The sequence below is a fragment of the Neolamprologus multifasciatus genome, chromosome 17 (assembly GCF_963576455.1).
Source record: "Neolamprologus multifasciatus chromosome 17, fNeoMul1.2, whole genome shotgun sequence".
In the NCBI taxonomy this organism is placed as follows: domain Eukaryota; kingdom Metazoa; phylum Chordata; class Actinopteri; order Cichliformes; family Cichlidae; genus Neolamprologus; species Neolamprologus multifasciatus.
The window spans coordinates 11,618,821-11,637,929 of record NC_140455.1 but is presented as its reverse complement, the minus strand read 5'-3'; the positions used below and the strand labels follow the sequence as shown (position 1 = coordinate 11,637,929).

The 19,109-nt window shown below is 40.4% G+C and overlaps 1 protein-coding gene and 1 long non-coding RNA gene across 4 annotated transcripts in view; both read right to left on the bottom strand.

The window, feature by feature from the left end:
• The window catches only part of LOC146498994 (carboxyl-terminal PDZ ligand of neuronal nitric oxide synthase protein-like), a 240,285-nt gene that overhangs the window by 172,054 nt on the left and 49,122 nt on the right, over window positions 1-19,109 (bottom strand). The window lies entirely within an intron of this gene.
• The window catches only part of LOC146498995 (uncharacterized), a 30,994-nt gene continuing 13,478 nt past the window's right edge, over window positions 1,594-19,109 (bottom strand). Inside the window, exon 2 of the long non-coding RNA XR_014870223.1 lies at window positions 1,594-18,990. This is a non-coding gene — a long non-coding RNA (uncharacterized LOC146498995). The remainder of the gene's footprint in view (window positions 18,991-19,109) is intronic.

Below are 19,109 nucleotides of genomic sequence, written 5' to 3'. Positions count from 1 at the left end.
ATATATATATATATATATATATATATATATATTTATTTATTTATTTATTTTTTTTTTGGTACCGGTACTGGTTTTATTTTGTTGCATCTATCTGCGACACCTTAAAGGCCAGTCTGTGAAAATATTGTCAGATATAAACTGGTCTGTGGAGCAAAAAAGGTTGGGGACTGCTGAGCTAGAAGAACTGGAGGAAGCACATTTGATGCTTGCTGTGAATTCAGTGATCTTATTAATTGGGGTAGTTTCACATGGGTAAAATGACACAGACTCTGTACTAGGGATGATGTCAAACTGTGCCTTTTTTTCGCTGCCCTTTTATGCTTTTTTTTACAATGAGGTTAATGCATTTGGTTAACAACCCTAAATATAAAGAATACTTCGATGCAAAGCTCTGCATTCAACAATCTGTTGATACCTTCAAAAAAATCCGAAAACCTCCACAATATTCCCTACATATGATCTGGGAAAACACTTCAACTATTCAATATGGTCAAGTTCCAAAGTCTATAAATGTTTACGTGTCAGTGTTATTGGTGGTTTTATGGCCATGTTGTCATCCATTGTAATGTTGGACTGTGCTGTAGATGCGAGATTTAAACGTTGGAGCGGCTGATCGATGGCACGATTGACCTCCACAGAGATGATTACAGCAGCAATTTAACAGATTTTTCGTGCAGGGTTTGACTCGCCAAGTGCATGCAGTAAACTATGACAGGAACACTTCTCGCTAATAAGCCTGTCTATTCCTGTCTGTTATGGCCCTGTCACTAAATCCACATTACCTACCACACACACTCCCTAGTGTTTACAGCTTCCATTTCAAGAGGCAGTAGCAATACTATAAATCACATCGCTGCTGCATCTATCTGTAAAATATGAGAAAATGAATGCAAGCAATTAAAAAACTTGCAGCACAGAAACTGCTGTATTTGAGAAATTGCACAAGCATTCATTTTACAATCCCAACAGCACAGCTATACAAGACAAGGTTAGAATGAGCACAGATAACGGTTTGTAGCGCCGCTCAGGTTGTTGAGGATTGTCTGAAATGTGTCTGCTGGATAACCCTCCTGAATTCACACCTAAAATGATATCAATGTTGTCACTTAGATTGCAGCCAAAATGACTGTTTGCATAAGAAAGCATGAAGAAAAACCTATTAGAAAACCATGAGCTTCTTGATTTAATAGTACACCAAGCTAACAGTTTAGCCTTCTGTTATTCAGTGTTAAATCGATAAAATTGAATTTTTTTTAGATGTCAGCATCCTGTACTTTTATTCAGATCTCAGTTTTTACTAAACCTCATCGACAAGTGAAAAGCAAAGTCGAACAAAGCGCAAAACACATACTTCCCAAATGTGCCATGAATGTAGTTCTTTCTTTGTAGTTCTAAGCTTCGTGAGTTAATCCGCTACCCTTCAAGTCTCCTGTGGACTTTCTAGTGCTTTAGTTAGGTGGTGGCATCCAGCATTACTGTTATTATTACAGGCAAAGCAAAGGACACAGAAGTATCTGACAGGACAGCAGCATTTGACATCCTGAGATAAGAATCTGTTCGCTGTACTTCCTGTTTAAATGTTATTATTTTAAAAAAAAATCCCCTAAGCTTCAAACTAAGCTGGGTTAACAACATCAGAAACTTTCTGTTGTATTAGGATTTTGAAGATGCTCCCATCATGCAATGTTTCTTTTTTCCTCTCACATCTTCAACTTAGGTATCATCTTTTGGTCATGTGAGAACTCTTTGTTGAGTCCACATGTCTCATGAGATAGACTATCTATTGTAATGTTGACTGTATTGAGTGAGGAAGACCAAGTTACCAGCGTTAAAGCTATTAAGTGAAAGCAAGAACCACTATTGTTATTACAAATGGTAATAAACAGCAGAATTTCTTTTTTCCAACATAAACAACCTTGTCATGCTGAGTAGTGACATATATTAGTTCGCATCTAAACCTACTGAAATGAAATGAATATTTGGGTCCATGAACAGGCTCATGTATCATGCAAACAAGTCCAACATTTCCAGGCACCATTTGCAGATAAGCAGGTTGTTAATTCCTAAAGGTTCCTTCTGTTCCCAGTATAATCCATCATTTTGGCATCAAAGACACAAACATGCACGTCTGCTGCCTGCAGATGCTTTTTTCAATGTGAAATTTAAGGCAGGGGATAATAATGACCAACAGAAAAGCAAGCTAATGACACAATTACATGTAAAATTACTCGTCACATAATGTAAGACATCTTGTCCTTTCCATGTCAGTAGTTATGTTAGAGTCAGTGAAACTGGTTTAAACAGCTCATCCACGTCTTCGTCACTGCTTTTGTTAGGTGTAACAATGATGTGCAAAATCCAGAACACCTTCGCATCTGCTGATGACAAACATCCAAACACTATAGCACTGTAGGAAGAGTTAACCCTCTGTGCAGTTCAAACTGGAGCTCCTGCTGTAAACACTCAGATGCATAAGGTTTAGCCAACTCTTAGACAAGCCCATCAATCCTCATTCATTGCATATGCTTGTAAAGGTACCCCAGCATTATACTAAACTCAAAGGTTTAGAGACTTTTTGTTTAATGTACAGGCTTAGTCTGGTAAACAGACATTTTGACCCAATTTTTGGTCCGAACTACAAGATTTTCATTATTCTAATCAGTGTCTTGCAGTGTCCAAATATAATCAGAAAGTCAAACAAAGCATGAGACTGAGAAGTTCAGGCAGCACACAAACACAGTGCAGATGCTACTTTGGCAGATCCTGCCCACCTTTGTTGAGTTCAAAGACAAGAGCAAGAGCTTTAATGGTGTGGCTTCTCACTTGATTTATCAAGTGTCTGTACAGTATGACAGAATTTACAAGCCTAGGACACTATTCCAAAAACACTGAATTAGGAACTCCACCATGCTAAACAAGCTAGTTTGCTAGTATAAGCAAGAAACACACATTTCCATTCAAACGTGCTCGGATTCAGTTTCAAGACACAATCATCTTTCTGATCCTGTTTGTGACTCTTAAACGCATGGCTCCTTCACTGCTAATGATGATTAACAGCTTATTGAGGCACAACTATGGTCTTTTTCATTTTAAACATGCTGGGGTAATTCCGTTACTCATAAAGTCTAATATGGATGCCAGTTCTGCTAGCAACTATTTCAAATGTGTTACTTATTATGAACTGAAACAAAAGATTAAAATAACCAATCAGATGCACGGCAATAGACCAACACACAGTTTACAACTGAGGTCAAGTAACAGCAGTTACCAAGAGTGTTCAATGATCTCAGCAGGCTAGAAAAGAGGCCAGTTATTCAGATAAAGGGTCCTAGTCTGCTGTTAAAAAAAAGATGAGATCACTACACTGCTTGTCCATCTTCTATTAAACAACACAGAATAACACAGATGCTGACCAGCACTGATAGGTTAACCAGGCAGGCCTCCATCTGCATGTGAGCGCACACACACAAACACACGCACACACACACACACACACACACAAATTGTTCTAAGCCAATGCGATTCAAGCTCCGAGGTTTCTCCCTGGCCAATCATGAGTACACATCCATCTCAATGACATGGCTACTCTAGAGAAAGGAAAAAGGGCTAAAGAGGGCTGTAAAGAATGAACCAGAGAGAGGAAAAACACAAAGGGAGGACAAAAGGAGACAAAGACCTAAGAAGAGCAGAGTGAGGGGAAAGCAATAATAGAGTGACTTATTAAGTTTAATTAACAGCTCAGATCATTAAGCTCCTAATTACACAAACTGAAAGCCAAGGTTTCTTAAATATGCAAACTGTGGTGTTGTCATTAGGTGCTTAGTGAAGTAAAAAGCATATTTTGACCTTTGCACAGCATTTACTAAAATCAATAGTTATCTCTATACATCTGTTCTATGAGCACTTACAATTTCGTGCTTAATCAGTTATACAGCCAATTGTACAAGATTGGTTTTAGAGTTCGTGTCCCCCAGAACACTGGATCCACAACAGATAGCCAACATGGTACAGTCAATCTGATTGCCAACTATTGCCACACTATTCTCACGGGGAAATAAGTCACCGTATGGACAGATTAGCATGTCTGATTTGGCACTGATTTTATGTTGGATGCTCTTCCTGATCCAACTGTGCCATTTATCTGGGTTTTGGGGCCAGCACTGGCAGTACACTAGCTTATGACCCCTCCCCTGTGGTTGGGTTTGTTTCTCCTCCAGGTCTCAAACTGGTGATCTTTCTCCTGTAGAAATGTGCTTACTGCCAGCCACAGGTTAAAATGCAGACCTGTCCACTTAAATTAGGTCTGATTTAACGCCAGTTAAGACTAGTCTGCACACAGTCAAGACGATATCCTTGTTAACCTATCTAAGCATTTGCTATTATTTCTGTTCTTTCTAGTAACTAAAAATGTATCTCCTTCATTAAGTGAATTTGCAACTAAATACAAAAACAATGTTTTATGAGAACGGGAGGTTCCTGAGCAGTTCTGATTACGGAACAACACCTTTGACATGAGGATGAAAAATCAAAAAGCTATGCTGACATGTTGAGTGGGAGCTAGGGGAAATAAATAACAGGGGCAGATTGCAGTGGCAGTCAAGACTGGATATTAGTCATTGGGCATTGGACAGACGGTAGACACATCTGAGAAAAGGGCTGTGCAATTCAATAAAGTTTATTTGAAAAAGATGACAGCGTCCTCCATTCTGACCAAAACATAAGGAGCACAACATTTTGTGCAATTTTAAAGCTAAAATTGCTGAAACACTGCTGGTTTTCAGTGAATAGCCTATAAAGATTCAATTCAATTTTTTTTATATAGTACAAAATGACAAAAGTCCCCTCAAGGCACTTTTTCACTGTAAGGTAAAAGCCCTACAATAATAGAGTGAAAACCCCTATGAGCAAGGACTTGATGACAGTGTTAAGAAAAATCTCTGAGAAACTTCCAGCAGAACCAGGATCAGGAAGGAACAGGCGTGAGCAGTTGTAGGTGATGGGAGGAAGACGCCCTACACCCTTTGATAACACACAGATCAGGTTAGGTGACTGTGTGCTTTTAATTTTGGCACTGGCAGCATTTCAGTATATAACATATTATGGTCACTTTTGAATTGAGTAACTACCTTCGTCTCTGCTATATGCAAAAATTTAAAAAGTGAAGATCATACTGAACCTTTCCTTTTGCATACTATTACACCCTTAACTAAGAACCACCGACCTACAAGGGTTTGAAAATGCAGAAACAGAGGAAGAAAAGACCTCTAAGACTTTCCCTGAGGGAAAGCCCAAAGGACTAGCAGATGAAGAAAAGAGAAAACCAACAATTGGAGCTGTTAGAGGATGAGTGGAGCGTCTGCAGTTACAATGTAAAAGGTGCCATACTCTCTCTATTCGTCTCCACAGGAAGAAACTGGAGCACTCCCGCAGTGAGAAGCAGTACCTTCTTTAGCTCAGTTTTACCCCCTACTGCACTACAACCTAATACACACCACATTCTGGTTCTTGTTCTTCTCCACCATCTTATTATTTTATACTCTATGTTTCCACCAAGTTCTCTGAATATATCGCACATAAGCAAAACCCCAAAGAAAATGGGATAGGTTAGAGCCCCTGCACAACACTGATGTGGATAAGCGGTTTGTTTTGTTTGTTTCTGAAAGAATTTTATCAAGGCCAATATAAACAGTATTGATTCTAATTCATATCAGGACGACTTTTTCCATATCTTGGTATAAAAGACAATACAACCAGCTGACAGCCATTGAGTCGTGTGCACTGACAAAGACTCGGTCAAACTGATGGCACACTTTGGCAGTCTATCAGCGGCTATATCCAAAACTTTAACAATCCCTTTGAGAGTGACTAAAGTCAGTCTAAGTCACAATGCGTCTGTTTGTAGAAAGGTTGCCTCGTGAAGTGGTTGTGCAACACCCTTCAGCTCTGGGCAACCATTTAGTCATCAGAAGTTACAATTGGTTGAGGAACGTGAACAAATTCATTACAATTACCAGGCAGCTAAGTGTGTCCAGTGTCGAATGCTTTTTGCGGTTATCTCAGGCTGGAGGGGCATGAGATTAGCACTCTTGTTCATAGTATTTTCATTTATCTAATAAATCTTGATATTCGGTGTCCTTGTATTGATACTTAAAATATGTCAATACTATGCAATATCGATGTTTTTCCCCACCCCACTGATAGTTAAGGTAAGTATCACCTGTGTAGCTACTACGTACTAGCTGGTATGACACTGATGCAACTTTAACAAAAGAGTCAAGACGTATAGGCATCAAGGAAGGCAAAGCAGACTATTAATTTCACATTTCACAATGTTTAAGACAAAAGGAACAACAAGGCCTACAAATCAGGTCGGCCAGATCTTCGTGAGGTAAAAACACAGAGCACTCATTTTCTGGTTCGCAGAAATGTTCACTAAAGCATTCCAGCAAAAGTCAGAGCTACGAAACCAAAGATGTGAGCGACTGCAAAGTTCCACTGAAGAACACGGGAGGGAAAAAAATCTGATTCAATTACGAGGTTTTCCTGCCAGCGAAGCAACAGACAGGGTTGTGTATCCACTCATCTGTGAAGAGCTGCTGCATCTTCTGATTAGACCACGGTTCCCATGTCAACTCCCGAGGGATGTGTCTTTCTCAGTTTCTAACTGCACCAAATGCTTTTCACTTTCTTGTCAACCTCAAAAACCTCCCTTCCTCTCTCCCTTATTCACTGCAGAATAACCTAGTTGGATTCTGTTTTCTTTTAACCACCTATCTTAATCTTTTCACTCTCATTCCCACAGCCACTTTGATAGAGCAAGAAACCCCTTGTGCCCCATGATCATATATTTTCTCTCCTTTACTCCCTGGCTCCTCACACACCCTCTACCCTCTGTTATCTTCCTCCTCCACCCCCTCCCCATGCCTCCCAACGCCTCCCGACTTCCCCTTTTCTCCACAGACCAGTGCCTGATTCAATCTCAAGCAATGTTGTTTATGAAAAGGCATTTCATTTTCCAAAACCATCTGTGTTTAAGATGCTGTGCAGGGTCCATCACGTCTCATCAATCTGAGCGACGCGGTAGTGTCTTTGAATCAAAGCCAAAATTTGCAATTGAATATATTTTGGCACATAATCACACACGCCCACACGAGTACAGAGCATTTAGCATATAAAAGAACGAGCGATATGCTGTTAAACTTTGGAAAGCCAATTAAAAAACCACATAATTGAAATGCCCCTTTCTGAACAGGACTGAAGCTTTCGACTGTGTCTTTGTGAGGTCTACAACAAACTTCCTGCCTTCAAAGAACTTCACGTGAACCTGACAACAACTGAATGTTTATTCGCAGTGCACACTTTTAGTTTTCCAGTGGAGTTACATTTATGTAAAAGAAGACTAGAAAATCTATGTTTTGTCTGGAAGTAAGTTGCTGGAACAAGTTTCCCTAACTGGGGATAGCTGGGTAGCAGGGCCTGAATTTTCAAGGATTCTTCCACTAGGATTGTGGACTGCAGTACTCCCTCTGAGAGACAATAAAACAGAAATGAAAAATAAAAGTATACTTAGATAACTCATAAAGTAAACTTGGGAGGCTGTTGCTACACTTGGTGGACCACCCAAGTAAAGTTTATCTGTAACGAACGCTTTGTGATATCAGTGAATTAACGTCTTGATGCATTCTCAATCATCCAGGTAAGTAAATCTTCAAAGGTTGATTCTGTTCATCTGGACGTAGCGTTTTGTGGGCGAAACGTTTTGTCACTCATCCAAGTGACTTCTTCAGTCTCAGCTGAAGAAGTCACTTGGAGGTTTCCCCAATCTTATAAACAGTACATTTGCATAATGACTAAAACCATCCCACTGAATGAACAATGGGCTGTGAGGTCAGTTCCTTCATCATGATTATGTAAATTCTCATGACCACTGATCAAAGACCATGAGTACTATTCACAGAGTGTTGCGCTACGGACGCTACATCGAGATGAACAGAATCAACCTTTGGTTGGTTGATAATGCATGTATGCACAAAGTTAGCTCCATAGAGAAATTGCTTTGCTGATTAACTGGGGAAGAACTTGATTAGCATTTACATCCCAACTATCACATTACGCCATGTTCATTTAAACTATGGTTCCTTGTTAGTAAAGCCTGTTGATGGCAGGTGAAAAAAACATCTCCATGTATGATAATCAGTTAAAAAACAATGACATATAATTTTTGGTCCATATCACCCAGCCCTTACTGAAGCCTCATTGATGTTCCTTAGGTTGAATGGGAGTAAATCCTAGTAGCCAGCTTCTAAATTCTGATGGAAAGAATACAAAGAAGAGGAATAGTAAATGATTGTTCCCTTTGGTTTTGATATAAAAGAAAACTGCATGTTTTGTGCATCCAGTCTGTTCCATTATCAGTATATTTTGGCCACCATGCATAGCATAGTAAAGAACAAGAAACATCAAAAGAGCAAATGGCTGCGTTTGTGCCTCTGAGGATGTGACGCAATGAGTTGATTAAGTATCTCATCAGACTACAGGGACCTGTGGCTGCAGGCTCCTCTGAGGAGACAGCGTTAGTCACTGTACTCTGCATGAACACCTGTTCACTAAATCAATGCCAAAACAAGGCAGCTAGCTGTGTCCCTCATTCATCATTACCACATAAAAAGCAACATTTGTGACCTCATCCTTTTACAAAGACATTTCAAAATCTGGTCTCCAAACCATCCGCAATGTAACTTCTAAAAGTAACTTTAGATAAGATAAATTAGGCTTTCAAAGACTGTTTGCACAGGTTCCAGTCGTGTCCTATAGGAAACAAGGGGAATCTATTTTTCTGTCGACTGTCACAGCTTTAATGCATAGTTAAAGACTTTCTCCTCTCGCACTTTGTCACTGTCTCTCAACCTTGGATCCTTGTATCAGACTTTGCTGCCTCCTGCCTGGACGATGTCTGTTCTCTCTTTCCATCTGTTCCCTCTGAGGTCACGTACGTCTTGCATAGATTTATGCACACAGCGAGATAAGCTTCAAAGACTATACTTCCTAACATCTAAAGCATGAGAGATATTTTTCTAATAACAGAGGAAGAGATTCCTATCAACCAGATCGTTCTGACTTGCTGCTTCAAATGTAAGATGATATATCAGAAGCGGTTCCTTAGAAACTGCTTCAGCTGGCTTATTTTCAGTGTTACAGAGCGCTGCAGAACTGTTCAGTCAGTGGATTTATTGTGAAACTGATCAATACAGCCTTTGTTTGTGGGAAGAGGAATTGAAGATGTAACACCTTCCCAGATAAATGCGATGATGGATTCCAGGGGGCCACTTTACTATCAGAGGGGCACATGAAAGTGAGGCTAATGTCATTTTAGGTATTTTCAGCCGGCACATCAGTCTTTTATCATCAGCTTCGAGATTTTCCCTATAATGTCGTCTTCCACCTACAGTCACAGGAGCAGAGGGAGGGAGGGAAAAGAGTTACAAAGGCTTTTCTTTGCTCTTATTGAACCATGTCAGAGGAGAAATCCCTCTCTTCCCCAAAAGGATAGTGAGACAAACTCAATTTAGGAGCTGTTGGTGGATCGACAAATCACTTCCAGTGCGCCTTCATTTTCAGTGCCGCGCTGTATAAAAACTCGAACTGCTAATGGCCCTCGTTGCTTAGAGAAATTACAGCTTGCTTTCATTCATAATAGATTTTATTTGATGATGAACCCGTCAAAAAGAAAGTGGAACCACTGATTATGTTAGGAGAGCCATAATTTTTAATGCACTGCCTTTTACATGGAGGGCACTGCAGGCTGTTTAAAAAATGGGGGGAAAGATTAAAAAAAGACACCACGCTTTGAACCTTGATAGAAAAGCAAAGCCATGAGTGAACAATTTTCAAGAAAGACATTTGGGCAAGGTGACACACTAACATTTATAGCAGTCCATTTGTCTAGGTAATTAACGCCGTTACCTCACAGCACAACGGTTCTGGCTTTGAATCTTCTGTTCATTTCAATATCAAGGGCAGAAAATAAGACATGCTTTATAGTGCGTTAAATATCAGCGCAATTAGCACTAAATTGTGAGTTGCAAACGTTGTTAAATCACTTTACATTCTTCTCTCTATATTTTGCATCTTTAGCAAGAGGCTCCCGAAATGCATATCCAGCAGGGTCTGTCACATAAAATATCCGAGTTGCCACCTCCTGCACACAATATTATCACCTTTTTTTTTTTACGTCAAAACCCAGATTCAACTGGTGCAATGCATGAGTAAATCTGTCCCTTTATGATTAACAGTCCATTTCCATTAGTGTGACGTGGTTCCACTGTCTTGATACTGTATGTGCATCCTAGCTTGATTGCATGGCTTATCAATATTTTTCACGTTGTCTTTTCCTGTGTGATGAGTTACAATGTCTTCTGTTAAAAAACCCTAAACCAGTACCCAAGGTGCACCAAAATTCACATTAACAGCCTCAGTGTTACCTGATATGCTGTTTATGGTTGTTTAGTCAGAGAAAGGGACTTTCAACAGCCCTTTTGTGGCATCTTTACATAGCATTACACATCACCAGTGCATAAGCATATTCCTAAAACTACATTAAACTATCACAACTAGGTGCCAAACCCTAACCTAAACCTAATGTGACCTTCAGCCCTGAAGACAAACCGTAACATTCAAATAGGCCATTGAAAGGAGGTGAAAAATGAGAGCCAGGCCAAACAATTTTAACATGTCAATTTTTCATACTTACATCTAATCCCAGTCTGCCTGTTGTGGAGAGTCACAATCACACAGAAGAAGTGTGAAGTGAAGTCCTTCAGAAAGCCCTTACAGCTGTGGATTCTAGCCAATCATTTTACCTTTCCGAGGATAGTAGGCAGGCCCAGGTACGTACTTTCTTTTAGATTAGAGCTACAGATTAAAAATGCCCAAGGCAAAGCAGTCAAAGTCTGGCTGTACTTCACAGCAAAAGATACAAACTCAGCAGCCTGCAACAGGCGCTTTAAGGTGATACTGTGCACAGGAGGTAACTCCTTGAATCTGATGAAACACCTGGCGACACATAGCATTTTTTTAAAAGCCCAGAAATATACCGTATTTGATAGCTTGCTGCAAGACCTCATACCGAGTGCGGGTGTGGTGCTTGTTATCGGACCCGGAGTTAGCAACATCCCCCAAGAACCCAAAGGGGAGAGTCCTGGCCCCTAGCCCTGTCAGTGTAGCAGAAATGATGACGGATGATGATGGCAGCAGCAGCCACCATTCTTCTGTGTGTGAGTAGCTTAATGTTGTTCGTGTGTAATTTACGTGAAGTAGGCTAACCAGGTTATTAAATTAATGCACGTAAGGTGAACTAGCAAACACCGTTGTAGTTACATGCGTCTGTCTTCTTGTTTAATGGCAGATACTCCCTTCACCCTGGCCAAAAAGGTTAAAATGACCAAAGAAAAAGCAGAAAACAGCTAAACATGAGAGGTTTTTGGACAAAGCTTGTGGTCTTTTTTCATTGTTTAAGCACTGCTTCCAGCCAAGAGTGATACCATATATACCATAAAAGGCTAACATTGTTATCTTTTAACCAAAAAAAACCAGCTAAACATGAGAGGTTTTTTGACAAAGTGTGTGTTCTCCATTCTTTAAGCACCAGTTCGAGCAACGTTTAAGCACCGGCACCGTTTCAAAAGTACCGGTTTGGCACCGGTATCGGATAAAACCTAAACGATACCCATCCCTACCTGTATGTGACATGTTTAAGGGACTTTCGTAAATTCTAGCTACAAAATCGTACAATCCTCTTGAACACTGCATTAGTACATAAAATAACTCCACATGCAAAATTAATGTTTTAATATTGTGACTATGGAGTGAACTGGGAGTTGTCAAAGCTGTAGTGCAACAAACCTTTTAGTCAAACATAGTCTTTACACTAATAGAACAGAGATTTTCACTGGACCATGAAGTGTTACTTGAGTATGTACATCAGTGCCAGCAAAATGTGTTAAGTGCAGCAGAGTAAGAAGCCTCAAGTGCCAGAAAGTAAGTGTTTAAACCCTTTTTTCCTGCACTCACAGCCTTCGGGTCACAAAAATGAACCCAGTGCAGAATGTCTTAAAACCCTGAAGGGTGATAGTTGTGGTTGCAACAAGACTTTTGGTCCTATAGCAGTCAGTGGGAAAACAGTTTTCTAACTTAAACCTAGGTAAACACTTTTCTGTTGACTTTCTTGGCATTTTCACTCATTTTTAGTCATACTGAAGAAAAGCTTAAATCTACTTTTCTACCATGTTTCAGAAAGGAGGACTATCTGTGGTGCTCTTGGTTTGCTCGTCACCATGTTCATCGTTTATACCGTCTACGGTTTGACTTGACGCAGCATGTTATAACAAGAGGATGGAAAATGATTACTTTTGGCAATTCTTTCATTATCTGTGGCAAAAAGCAAATCTGAAATCAATTTTTTTTCTTTTTGTGACTTTCTATGACAAGCCTTTAGCATATTTTAGAAGTCTATAGAAGTCTGGCAGCAGAGCTCACGAAAGCTTCAAAACCTTCTGAAAGCCAAGGAAACCCTTCAATTCGCTTTATTTCTTCAGAAGAGGCGGTTTGTAATTTCAACTTCCAAAACTAATACATATCAAGGAGACAGTTGTTTTCAATGTGACATAATAGCAGGAACGACAGCCGAGCACTAAGCCAAATGTGTGTGAATACAGGCTACAATTAGGTCCGACTGCCTCTTTATTCACAGCAACCTTTTAAGACGTCCTATCAGTGAGTGTCTGGTCCTATGAGAGACACACTCATTAGCATGTCAAAGGATGCCAGTCATGCTCTCAACTCCAAGGTGACACAAACCAAAATGATGGAGGGTGTGTGTGAGTCTATATGCATGCCTTAAAGCCACATTAGCTTTAGTGCAGGGCAGCTTCTATTCTCCAGGCATGCACAGATTTTTTTTTTTAATTCATATTTGCAGTATAACCTGGAGGGTTGACTCTTTCACCATAAAAGCCTTTTAATTCAAATATCCAGCTCTGTTATTACTTAAACTCTAGCGGAATCAAAGCTTAAGCTGCGTGTGTTCTGAGTAACATTAAAAAGGAGGAAAAAAAGAAAAAGAAAAACAGAGAGGGTATAAAAAGGAGCAAATGAAGATGGAAATGGCAAAGGCAGAAAAATGACGAGGCAGGTAAAAAGCCTTCTGCAACTGTTTTTCTTTTTAATTATGCGCTGTGTTTCTGTCACAAGGATGAACTTCTAATGTTCAATTCCACAATCATATTCTTCAAGGGTAAAATTAAATAAAAGGTAAGGAAGAAGGCTTTTACTGACTGGTATTTCACCTTCGCCTATCTAAAAGTATTTCTTAATGTTGGTGATCATCAGAAGAATTAAAAAAACAAAGAAAAGCTAAAGAGGACGGGACTGTACGCAGAGAGAAAGGCAAGAGGAAACCTTTATGTAAGCTTTTAAATGTTTATTGTTAATTAGACCTATGCCATCTCTTCACTCATTCAATTTTGGTTTTGCTTTTTTTTTTTAATCAGGGCAAAGGCAACAACTGTGAGGCCAATTGTGAGTGCAGTGTGGACTTGCTAACTAATCGAGGTCACTCAGACCGGCTGTGTCCTTCAATAAGGACTGGCTGGTGTTTACAGTGGTGTTTGCGGTAAATGGACTGGTACTTAAAGTACCAGTCCAAAGTACCGTACTTTGCACCTTTCTGTAATTTGAGCAATCAAAGTGCTTTCAACTACCCCTCTCATCCACCCAATCACGCACATTCACATTTCTGTCTTTCTTTTACTCTACACCTAAGCACTTTTATCTAACATTCAAACACTTCAGGGTTCGTCTTGATACTTCGACATGAGGACAGGAGCAGATGGAGATCGATAGATGACGCGCTTTACCACCTGAGCCACAGCTGGTGTTTCTTCTTAAGAATAATCAGTGTCATCACCGATGCCCAATACTGCATTTCATGCTTTTATTTACCTCAACTGTGATGACAGCTTTATTTTAAACCTAATTTTGAGAGGATTTCCTTGTGTTGGATTGGTAATGTGCAAACCATTGTTTTGATTTCCCGCTACAATCATTGCACCAAACACTTCTTCTACCCATTTTAAATTAAATGCACTCTATCCCTGCATAGAAGTCCAAATGTTTCACCTCGCTGTGCCCAGCTTTAGGAAACGCCTGCAGAAACAGATGGTACTTATGATTCTTTAAAACTTTTTGGGAGTTAGTAGTTTAGCACTGCCAGAAATTTTGGATTACTGTTTCCTTCAGGCTCTGAGCTTTGAAGCAAAGATTAAAATGTTACCCAGTCCTACGTTTTCCAATTAAAACCATCTTCTATTAAACCAAGTTGTTCGTGCCTCAACTACAGCAACTCCCTCCTCTTTGGCATGAAACAAACAAACCAAAAACAGTAATTCAGAATGCAGCATGCTCAGCTTCTTACTGGTTTTAGCAGGTTGTATCACATCACCTCAAACCTGGTCTCTCCTCACAGGCTCCTAGAACGCTCTTTTTTTTAAAGAATTGATTTTAAGATTCTACTGATCACTTTTAAAGCACGTCTGGGTATGTCCCCAAGCTAAATAGCAGAAGTGTTCACTCATGAATCTGCTGGCATCCTCAGGCGGGGTCTTTTGGCTGTTCCACAGTTGAGCTGTAACTCTAAAGGTGACCGTGGATTCGCCTTCAGGGATTTGTGGCTCTGGGACGACTTGCCTGAGGACATAAGGCTTGCAGAGACGGTGACTTCCATTCACTTGTTTATTTTAGTTTTTAATTAAAACATATTGTAGAGACTCTTTTATTGCCAGTTAATTTTAATTTGTTTTAAATTGTGTTACTGCTTTAATTTGCCTTAACTTAAAGTTGTTGTAATTAATATTATTATTAGCATTCTTATTAAGATACTAAAACTTAGAAAGAGTCAATTATCACAGATACAAAGTCAGATTCTGTTCCTACAGGTACAGTCTACTGGTCATTAAAGTAAGTAGAGACCAAAAAGGTACCGATACATCATGGAAACAAATTTAAATTGTGGGTATTTATTTAACAGCTCTCTTGCGTTCTCGTCACAGGATTTCAGTCAGTTTGAGGTCTGAGTCATTGCAACAACTTAAACAACTTCGCATTTTTTATAATTTCTCAGAGCCCTGCTCGGTCTGACCTTGCTCAGCATTGTGAGGCGCTCATGCTTCCTGATGATCAGCTAATCAAGTGGATATGATTAGCAGCACCTGGCTGATACTTAGCCTCTTAATTCCAATAAGCAGCAATAAGCAATGTATGTATTCAGCTTTTACAAACTGCAGAGTCCTGTGAAAACTCTTTTTCATCAAGATTTCAAAGTGCCAGATCAGAATAAAAAGCACTGCTGTCTCACAGCGGGAATGTCCTGGAGGTGGGTTTTCTCTGGTGCTCCGATTTCCCTAAAATCCAAAGATTTACACGTTGGGTTAATTGATGACTCTTGGTGAGAGGTGCAGGTGCATTACTGAGAGCTGTAGGGTAAGGCTAGAGAAGGGAGGGCAACCTTAATGAATTAATAATATCAATTATGTATCCCTCTACTCAATTTTGCACTCTTTTTACAAAGGAAGAATATTTGTACCATTATGTTACAGTGCAAAACTGTCACAATACCAGTCTCTACATGGTACAGATCTCACAACTATAAATAATTACCCCCCAAAAAGTACAGCAGTACCTTTAAAGACACAGCTCTAGTGATGATCTGTGTCCTAAACTTCAGGAAAACATGTTTTAGGGCAGCAGAGTCCACAGTGACTGCTGGTTCAGACAGTCATGGAATCCTGTATGCATGAGGCGTGGAGCCAAGTTGTCAAACCTCCAGATCCCCTGCTGCTCCATTTCCTCCATATCACAGTGCTGCACTGCATGCTGGACCGGAAAACTTAAAGAGTCAGTCAAGAGCTGTGCTGTTTTCACAACTTCAGAGAACAAAAGAACAATGCCCAAAGCTAACCCAAAAGAAAAACCATGTGATCTTTGATTTCCTAAACCTCTACACCACACCTCGGCAAGAGACGCACATGGAAAGAAGCACACTGGTAAACATGAGGCAAAAAAAAGAAAAACGAAAAACGAAAACCCATCACTAGAGCAACCAATTAAAGGGAGGAACCTCTGGTTGACAAGGTGGTCTTGGCTGAATTAAATTACAGTGGGCTGAGGTGTTTCTGGCTGACTGTCATGATAAAGCACTTCAGGAGACACAGTAAAGGATTATCAGCTCTTACAGCTTTAATTGGCAGTTTAATAAAGCTGCCCACAATACCGCTGACAGTAAAGGCCGACGCTCCTGTTTGTACGCTTCGCATGCATGTCAGCCTGGAATTTCACAGGAAGGGACTCATGTTCAATAAATCACTCAGAGTGGATCACAAAAAGTGTGTCATGTACCTTCTCCACAATACTGTTAAAAGTTGAAGGCTGTCGTTTAGGGGGATGCTCGCTTCTGCATCTGCTGAAAAGAAGCTAAAGCTACACGGTGGGATCAAATATTACAATGAGGTGTTTGGGGATTAGCATATTTTGGGATATCAGCAGTATAATCTACCAACAAAAGAAGTATGAAGACGTCCTAGAGGCAAATACATGGCAGCTTAATGAGAATATCAAGCTCTGGAACAGCCCATCAAATCTCAGATAAATAACGCTTTAAAAGCAGCATGGTGATTTTAAATGACTCTAGTTAACCAAAGAAGTGCCTGCAGGTAACAGAACAGCTTTTTCTGCATTGTTCGGAGCTGCTGCCTGAATGGTAATGCACTTTCTACAAGTACTGAAAACGAGGATGAGACGGCTGTCTGAATAAGTCATCAGACAACCAAGCCATCCACAGCTTCCACCTCCCAGATCGGATGTGCCTACATCAGTGCACATCAGGATTTGGGGATTTTCACACGTGTCTTGCTTACTTGTGGATTTGCTAAAGCTGCAAGCTTCTGTGAGCTGATATTGTCTAGTCATTACACCCATTTTCAGAGGGATTAAAGTTGCTCACACACTTACACATTCTTGAGGGACTTCAACACTGAAGCCACTCCAATGTTGATGCGTCTGGGTTGTTAATATCCTGCTGAGACAAAATACAACACTGGTCCAGCTAGAGGTGTTCCTGGTGACTAATTTTTGAATCAACCAAACAAGGAAAAAATAAACAGTCTAAGGACTAGTCTAAAACTAAGAAACACTCAGATATCAAGTGAAATTTGAGGGCTGTTTAATAGACAGCGTCACATTCTTCAATAAAGAATCATACTTTAAATGTCCTGTATTTGTATAGCGCTTTACTTAGTCCCTATGGACCCCAAAGGGCTTTACAGTACATTCAGTCATTCACCCATTCACACACACATTTACACACTGGTGATGGCACGCTACATTGTAGCCATAGCTGCCCTGGGGCGCACTGACAGAGGCAAGGCTGCCGGACACTGGCGGCACTGGGCCCTCTGACCACGACCAGTAGGCGGCAACGGGTGAAGTGTCTTGCCCAAGGACACAACGACCAAGACTGTCGGAGCCGGCGCTCAAATCGGCAACTTTCCAATTACAAGACGAACTGCCAACTCTTGAGCCACGATCGCTTCCTACTTCAAATGCAGCTTAACCGTATGGCACCTTACATTATTATTATGAACATTGCATATACCTATACTACACTCCAAATAGACAAAGAAATAGGAAAAAAACATTTAAACTGATAATAAATATAATATGAAAACATGTTAAAATATGAAAAATGAACGTCTAAAAAACTAATAAATTGTGACTTAAAAGTGAGCCGCATTGTGCTGTGCATTTTCAACTGTTTGTATTGTTCTACAACTCACCACAACCATCTCAATAAAAGCGAATGAAAAATCAATAAATCATCTATCAATTCTTTCACTTATCCAAAGTGCGGTCGCAGGGAGAGCAGCCCAAGTAAAGAAGTCCAGACCTCCCTCTCCCTAGCTGCCTCATCCAACACATCCAGGGGAACATTGTGAAGTTCCCAGGCCAGCTGACTGTTTTAGGACTACCCCAGGGCCCACTCCTGAAAGGACATGCCTGGAGCACCTCGGCCAGCAGGCGACCACGTCAACTGGCTCCTTTCAATGTGGAGCAGCACTGAACTGACCTCCTCCCCCTATAAGGGCGAGGCCATCCAGCTTTCATAGACAGCTAATTTCCACCACCTATTTCACCTTTCATCAAAATAAATTACAGTGACTAGCTTAACAAGAAGATCCGGCCTTGATTAACAGAGTTATACAGTTTTCCTACAACGATGTCGAGGCTTCAGCTCCATCTGTTGGCAGTTCACTGAATAACATTTAAGACAGAACAATTTACCACCATTTGGCATCAGTTAAAATGTTAACAATTAGTATACATCAGCGGTCCCCAACCTTTTTTGCGCCACGGACCGGTTTATGCCCAACAATATTTTCACGGACCGGCCTTTAAGGTGTCGCGGATAAATACAACAAAATAAAACTAATACCGGTACCGAAAAAAAGAAGATTTATTCATAACACACGTGAAAAGACCCAGGAAAACAGAGTTAACGATAAAAACGATAACAAAATAACGCTGAAAACCGATAAAAACCCTGAAAACCATACATTTCACACCTGAGCCTCAACTCTCGCGGCCCGGTACCAAACGACTCACGGACCGGTACCAGTCCGATGCCCGGGGGTTGGGGACCGCTGGTATACATGACTAGCGGGTCTGGTACAGACTAGGGACAATAGTGATATTTGCCATCTAGCTGACAACTCCCGACACATAACCTAGTTCCAACAGACTTTTTCTGCAGTCTGAAATATTTGACATAATTACTACTCAATTATGTCAAATTGTATAATTACTCTTGAGATCATGAATATTTCACACTTACATACTAAATCTAAGAAACATTGTGCTTTAACTGAACCTAACAGTTGATATCTGTGAATATATATAATGTGGGGCGATCGTGGCTCAAGAGTTGGGAGTTCGCCTTGTAACCGGAAGGTTGCCGGTTCGAGCCCTGGCTTGGACAGTCTCGGTCGTTGTGTGGGCAAGAC